This window comes from Rhagoletis pomonella, unplaced genomic scaffold (assembly GCF_013731165.1).
Source record: "Rhagoletis pomonella isolate Grant_MI unplaced genomic scaffold, Rhpom_1.0 Rhpom_scaffold_00008, whole genome shotgun sequence".
Classification (NCBI taxonomy): Eukaryota; Metazoa; Arthropoda; class Insecta; order Diptera; family Tephritidae; genus Rhagoletis; species Rhagoletis pomonella.
Genome location: NW_023458562.1, coordinates 13143030 through 13150525, shown reverse-complemented (window position 1 = coordinate 13150525; position 7496 = coordinate 13143030).

Sequence of the window (7496 nt, the reverse complement as noted above, 5' to 3'; positions counted from 1 at the left end):
TCGAGCTCAATAAAAATTGTTGAATATAATTTATATTTATTAATAAAAATATAATAATAAATTAAAAACTAAAACATTTAAAAATTTTTTTTTTTTAAAATTACATTTTTATTTTATTTTTGTTAATATAAATAAATATGATAGGGGGTCTATTTATTTGCAGGAAGGAAATACTAATTGATTTTATTTAAATATAAATAAATTTTTATACAGTATTACTTAAATTTTGTTATTTAAATTATTAATTAAATTTATAAAGTTTTATATTTAAATTATTTTTATATAATATTAAAGTTTTATTTTAGCTTAAAATTTTATTATTGATTTATTTTATATGTAAGTATTTGCCTGAATTTTTATTTATTTAAATAATGAATAAATTTTATTATAGTCTCAGTAGTTAGTTTTATTAATCACAGAAATTTTTTAAATAGTAATTTCTTATAGTATTGGCTAAATTTGTGCCAGCAGCCGCGGTTATACAAATAATACAAAAAAATTAGTTCAGTGTAAGTTAAATTTTATATAAATAAAATAATTATAAATTTATTAGGTGAAATTTTAAATTTATATATTTTTATTATTAATAAATTAAAGCTTATAAATTTTGTAAATAAACTAGGATTAGATACCCTATTATTTAAAATGTAAATATAAACACTATGGTAGTATTAGCTATGTTCTTGAAACTTAAAAAAATTGGCGGTATTTTAGTCTACTCAGAGGAACCTGTTCTGTAATTGATAATCCACGATGTACCTTACTTAAGTTTGTTTTTCAGTTTATATACCGTCGTTATAAGAATATTTTATAAGAATAATAATTTTCTATAATTTTTATTAAAATGTATATCAGATCAAGGTGTAGCTTATATTTAAGTAGAAATGGGTTACAATAAAGTTATTTAAGCGAATTTAAATTTGAAATATTGAATGAAGATGGATTTGATAGTAAAATTTTACAGATTAAAAATTTGATTTTAGCTCTATATTATGCACACATCGCTCTTATTCTTAAGATAAGATAAGTCGTAACATAGTAGATGTACCGGAAGGTGTATCTAGAATGACAATTTAAAGCTTAGTTAGTAAAGTATTTCATTTACATTGAAAAGATTTTTGGGCAAATCAATATAAATTGATTAATATTTATTTATTTATTTATTTTTTTATTTATAATTTATTAAAAATAATTATATAATTTAATGTTTTAGTAATTTTTAATGAAAAAATAATATGAATGATAGTTTATTAAGTATTGTGAAAGATAATTGAAATAATTTGAAAAAGTTATTATTTTAAAAGAAAATTTTATTTATTGTACTTTGTGTATTAGGGTTTCAAACCCTGGGTGTCAAAATTATTATAAATAAATAATTATAAATGAAACGTTATTCGTTTATAAAGGTATCTATTTTTTTTAGAAATAAATCTAAATTACAAATCTTTAATTTTTTGTTTATTTATTAAAATAAAAAAATATTAAGTTGAATATTTTAAGGGATAAGCTTTAAAATATATTATTAAAAACTAGTAATTTTAATATAAAATGTATGAATAGAATTTTCAATCATTTATAAATTTGTTATAAATTATTTTATAATTTATATTATTTTAAGTTTTTATGAAAGTTTTTTCATAAATTTTTTATGAAAATTAATAATGATAAAATTAATATATTTTTATATTGTATATATAATTTTATTTGATAAGTTTATATAAAGAACTCGGCAAATTTATATACTCGCATGTTTAACAAAAACATGTCTTTTTGAGTTATTTTTAAAATCTGACCTGCCCACTGAATAATTTTGAATGGCCGCAGTATTTTAACTGTGCAAAGGTAGCACAATCATTAGTCTTTTAATTGGAGGCTGGTATGAATGGTTGGAAGAAGTGTAAACTGTTTCATGTAAATTTATTATAGAATTTTATATTTTAGTTAAAAAGCTAAAATTTAATTAAAACACGAGAAGACCCTATAAATCTTTAAAATTAATATTATTTAAATTTTTTAGATACATTTTGTTTTAATATTATTAATTATTTTGTTGGGGTGATGTTAAAATTTAATAAACTTTTAATTATTAAAAAAAAATTAATTTATGATTTACTGATCCGTTAATAACGATAATAAGATTAAGTTACCTTAGGGATAACAGCGTAATTTTTTTGGAGAGTTCTTATCGATAAAAAAGTTTGCGACCTCGATGTTGGATTAAGATTATTTTTAGGTGTAGTCGTTTAAATATTAAGTCTGTTCGACTTTTAAATTCTTACATGATCTGAGTTCAGACCGGCGTAAGCCAGGTTGGTTTCTATCTTTAATTTATTATAGTATCTTGGTACGAAAGGACCAGATATTAGAATAATTATATTTTAATTAAAGATTAATATTAATTGAACTGTTTTGGCAGATTAGTGCAATAAATTTAGAATTTATTTATGTAATTTTTATTACAAATAGTACTTGTTTTTTTTAAATTTATTTTATCTTTAATTGGTAGATTAATTTTGGTAATTTGGGTTTTAGTTAGAGTGGCTTTTTTAACTATTTTAGAGCGTAAAGTATTAGGTTATATTCAAATTCGAAAAGGGCCTAATAAAGTTGGGTTAATAGGGATTCCTCACCCGAGCGCACTTGTGCACAAGGGTATAATAATTTTGTTCACATAACGGTTGTTTGTAACAGCCAAAACGAATCGAGATAGATATAGACAAATGTATACATAAATGATCAGAATGAAAAGAGAAATCGAGTAAGCCCTGTCTGTCTGTCCGTCCGTCTGTCCGTCTATCCGTCCGTCCGTGTACATGATAACTCGAGCAAAAATTGAGATATCTCAACGAAATTTTGTATGTAGGTTTCCAATTATCCAAGGTAGGTTGGTATTGAAAATGGGCGAAATCGCACTGTAACCACGCCCACTTCCCATATAAGGGTAATTTTCAGAAATACGAAAACTGCGATATTTTAGTAACTACTGGAGATTATTCACTCAAAATTGATACTTACAATAAGTTTAAGACGAAAAAAAAGAATATTATAAATTTTTGGAAAATGGGCGTAGCCACGCCCACTTATGGTTCTTCTTCTTCTTATTTGGCGCTGTAACCGCCTAAGCGATTTTGGCCGAGTCCAAAACAGCACGCCAGTCATTTCTCTTCTGTGCTAACTGACGCCAATTGAAAATGCCAAGTGAAGCCAAGTCCTTCTCCACCTGGTCTTTCCAACGCAGAGGAGGCCTTCCTCTTCCTCTGTTACCAGCATCGCGGCCCGCGTTGAATATTTTCAGAGCAGGAGCGTTTCTGTCCATCCGAACGACATGGCCAAGCCAGCGGAGCCGCTGAATTTTAATTCGCTGCACTATGTCTATATCGTTGTAAAGCTCATACAGCTCATCGTTAAATCGTCTGCGATATTCGCCATCACCAACGCGTAAAGGTCCGTAAATCTTTCGCAGAATCTTTCTCTCGAAAACTCCAAGAGCCGCCTCATCAGATGCTTTCATTGTCCATGCTTCCGCGCCATACACCAGCACAGGCATGATGAGTGACATATAGAGTGTGATCTTTGTACAACGAGAGAGGACTTTACTTCTCAATTGCCTACTCAGCCCAAAGTAGCACTTGTTGGCAAGAGTGATTCTCCGTTGGATTTCAAGGCTGACATTATTATTGGTGTTAATGCTGGTTCCCAGATAAACGAAGTCGTCTACTTTTTCAAACTTGTAACTGTCAACAGTGACGTGGGTGCCAAGACGCGTATGCTCTGACTGTTTGTGTGCTGACAGGAGATACTTCGTTTTGTCCTCGTTCACCACCAGACCCATTCGCTTTGCTTCTCTATCCAATCCCGAGAAGGCAGAACAGACGTAGCCCTTGTTTTTACCGATAATATCGATGTCGTCGGCATACGCCAGCAATTGTACGCTCTTATAAAGTATTGTGCCTGAGCGGTTCAGTTCTGCGGCTCTTATTATCTTCTCCAACATAAGATTAAAGAAGTCACACGAAAGGGAGTCCCTTTGTCTGAAACCCCGTTTGGTATCAAACGGCTCGGATAGGTCCTTCCCTATTCTGACGGAGCTGGTGTTATTGCTCAACGTCATTTTACACAGCCGTATTAGTTTCGCGGGGATACCAAATTCAGACATCGCGGCATAAAGGCAACTTCCCTTCGTGCTGTCGAAAGCGGCTTTGAAATCGACAAATAGATGGTGTGTGTCGATCCTATTCTCGCGGGTCTTTTCCAAGATTTGGCGTATTGTGAATACCTGATCTATGGTGGATTTTCCAGGCCTAAAGCCACACTGATAAGGTCCAATCAGCTCGTTGACGGTGGGCTTCAGTCGTTCGCACAATACGCTCGATAAGACCTTGTAACCTATGCTTAGAAGGCTAATTCCGCGGTAGTTGGCGCGTATGGCGGGGTCGCCTTTCTTGTGGATTGGGCAGAGCACACTTAAATTCCAGGCGTCGGGCATGCGTTCATCTGACCATATTCTGCATACGAGCTGATGCATGCACCTCATCAGCTCCTCGCCGCCGTACTTGAATAGCTCGGCTGGCAGGCCGTCAGCTCCAGCAGCTTTGTTGTTTTTCAGCCGCGTAATCGCTATTCGTACCTCGTCATAGTCAGGCGGTGGGACAGCTACTCCATCATCATCGACTGGGGACTCGGGTTCGTTTTCCTCACTACTTTCAGCGCTGCTACCATTCAGTAGGTTATAAAAGTGTTCCCTCCACAATTTAAGTATATTCTGGACATCGGTCACCAGGTCGCCATTGTTGTTCTTACAGGAGTTCGCCCCGGTCTTGAAACCTTCCGTAAGGCGCCTAACCCTCTGGTAGAATTTTCGGGCGTTCTTCCTGTCGGCCAGCATCTCAAGCTCTTCGCACTCACGTATTTCGGCCTCTCTCTTCTTATTGCGGCAAATACGTCTCGCATCCTTCTTCAGTTCCCTATAACGGTCCCACATGGCTCGCGTTGCGCCCGATCGCAGCGTGGCCCTGTAGGCGGCATCTTTTTTCTCTGCGGCTTCTTGACATTCCTCATCGTACCAGTTGTTCTTTCGGGCTCGCTGAAATCCAACTACTTCTTCGGCGGCGGTACTTAATGATCGGGAAATGTGGTTCCACTGCTCGCGTACGTCGGATTGTTGAAGAGTGCTCTCAGAGAGCAGGTGTGTGAGTCGAGTGGCGAACAAATTGGCCGTCTGTTGTGATTGCAGCTTTTCGACGTTAAGCTTTCCTTGCATTGTTGGGCGCACATTTTTTGCTGCACAGAGGCGGGTGCGTATCTTGGCTACAACAAGATAGTGGTCCGAGTCGATGTTTGGCCCTCGGAGTGTACGTACGTCCAAAACGCTTGAAGCATGCCTTCCGTCTATCACAACATGATCGATTTGGTTTCTCGTTTTTCGATCTGGAGACAGCCATGTAGCTTGGTGGATGTTCTTATGCTGGAACCTAGTACTACATATTACCATATTTCGGGCCCCGGCGAAGTCGATCAGCCTCAGTCCGTTATCGGACGTTTCGTCGTGGAGGCTGAATTTTCCGACAGTGGCGCCAAAGATCCCTTCCTTGCCCACCTTGGCATTAAAATCGCCAAGCACGATTTTGACATCGTGTCGGGGGCAGCGCTCATATGTACGTTCCAAGCGCTCATAGAAGAGATCCTTGGACGCCTCATCCTTCTCTTCCGTCGGGGCATGGGCGCAGATGAGCGAGATGTTGAAGAATCTAGCTTTGATGCGGATTGTGGCTAGACGTTCGTCCACCGGGGTGAACGCCGGTACTCGGCGACGGAGTCTCTCTCCTACCACGAATCCAACACCGAATTTGCGCTCCTTTACGTGGCAACTGTAGTAGACGTCGCAAGGCTTCACGCTTACTTTACCTTGCCCCGTCCATCGCATTTCTTGGATGGCGGTGATGTCAGCCTTTGTCTTCCCGAGGACATCAACCAGCCGGGCAGAGGCACCTTCCCCATTAAGGGTCCGGATATTCCAGGTGCATACCCTTAAATCATAGTCCTTTATACGTTTGCCGTGGTCGTCATCAGAAAAAGGGGGTCTCATCCGAGGCTGTTTGCTTCTTTTCATTGGGCGGGGTTTTAACGTGGCGGGACCCAAACCCAGCGCACGCGAAGTTTTACGCCTTCTCACTTTAGCTCGCTCCCAAACGGATGTTTGGTTGCTACCCAGAGGATACGTGGATATAAATATCCGGACGTTGTGAGCTGCGATTTGAACCGTACGCACAATCGCTTCTGGCCACTCCCAGTGAATGGCAGTCAAAAGTTTTCCACTTCTGCGCACGGAACCATCCTCCACTTATGGTTACATCTATATATATTGGTAACAGCTGCACCAATTTCTTCCAAACTTCGCACAGTTATTGGCCTTCGCACAGCATACCAAACGGTCGAAAATTTGTAAAATCGGACAATAACCACGCCCTCTTCCCATATAACGGTAATTTTCAGAAATAATAAAACTGCGATATTTTAGTAACTACTGGAGATTATTCACTCAAAATTGATATTTACAATAACTTTTAGACGAAAAACAAGAATATTATTAATTTTCGGAAAATGGGCGTAGCCACGCCCACTTATGGTTATATGTGTATATCTGGGTAACCGCAGCTCCAATTTCTTCCAAAATTGGCACAGTTGTTGGCCTTCGCACAACATACCAAATGGCCGAAAATTTTTAAAATCGGACAATAACCACGTCCACTTCCCATATAACGGTAATTTAAAGAAATACAAAATTTTCGATAAATCAGTAAATATTAAAGCTAATTTATTCAAAATTGATGCTTGCAACAATTCTTAACCAAGAAATACGCTTGTGATAAAATTTTGGAAAAATGGGCGTGGCACCGCTCACTTATGATCACATATATGGGTGTTTCCATGAAAATGTCAACCAGGACTGAAGAAATAAAAACAACTGAAATGGGTTTTTAAGACGAATTAATAAGAGCAAAATACTCGAATTTTTATATTATAGAAGTATTTCAGCTTATTGCAATTTTAAAACTCAAAAAATTTAAGAGTAAAACTGAGTGTCTCTTCGACTCAGTTTTCTCTAATGAAATGAACTATTTGCTCTTTCCTATTAACTAAATTAAGAGATTTGAAACATTACAATTACATCTTAAAATGAAATTTGCAATAACAACTAACTATAAAAATGAGAAAAAGGAGAAGTTAGAGCTCGGTTAACGGTAATTTTTTGATTTGCTTCTGATAGTATTCTAATGTCGCGTACGTTATGCAAAAACATTGTTTGTCTATGTCATTTGTATATTGGCAGTCGCAGGTAATGCAGATTACAATTCTTAAGCGAGAATTCTTCCAGTTAAAGATATACAGTAAAATTTTCTTTCCAACCGAAGTAAAACAAGTTTTATTACCCTTTAAAGTTTGTCGCATACGTTATTGTAAGTACGAAAATTTCAATCAAATACATCAAAACCAAT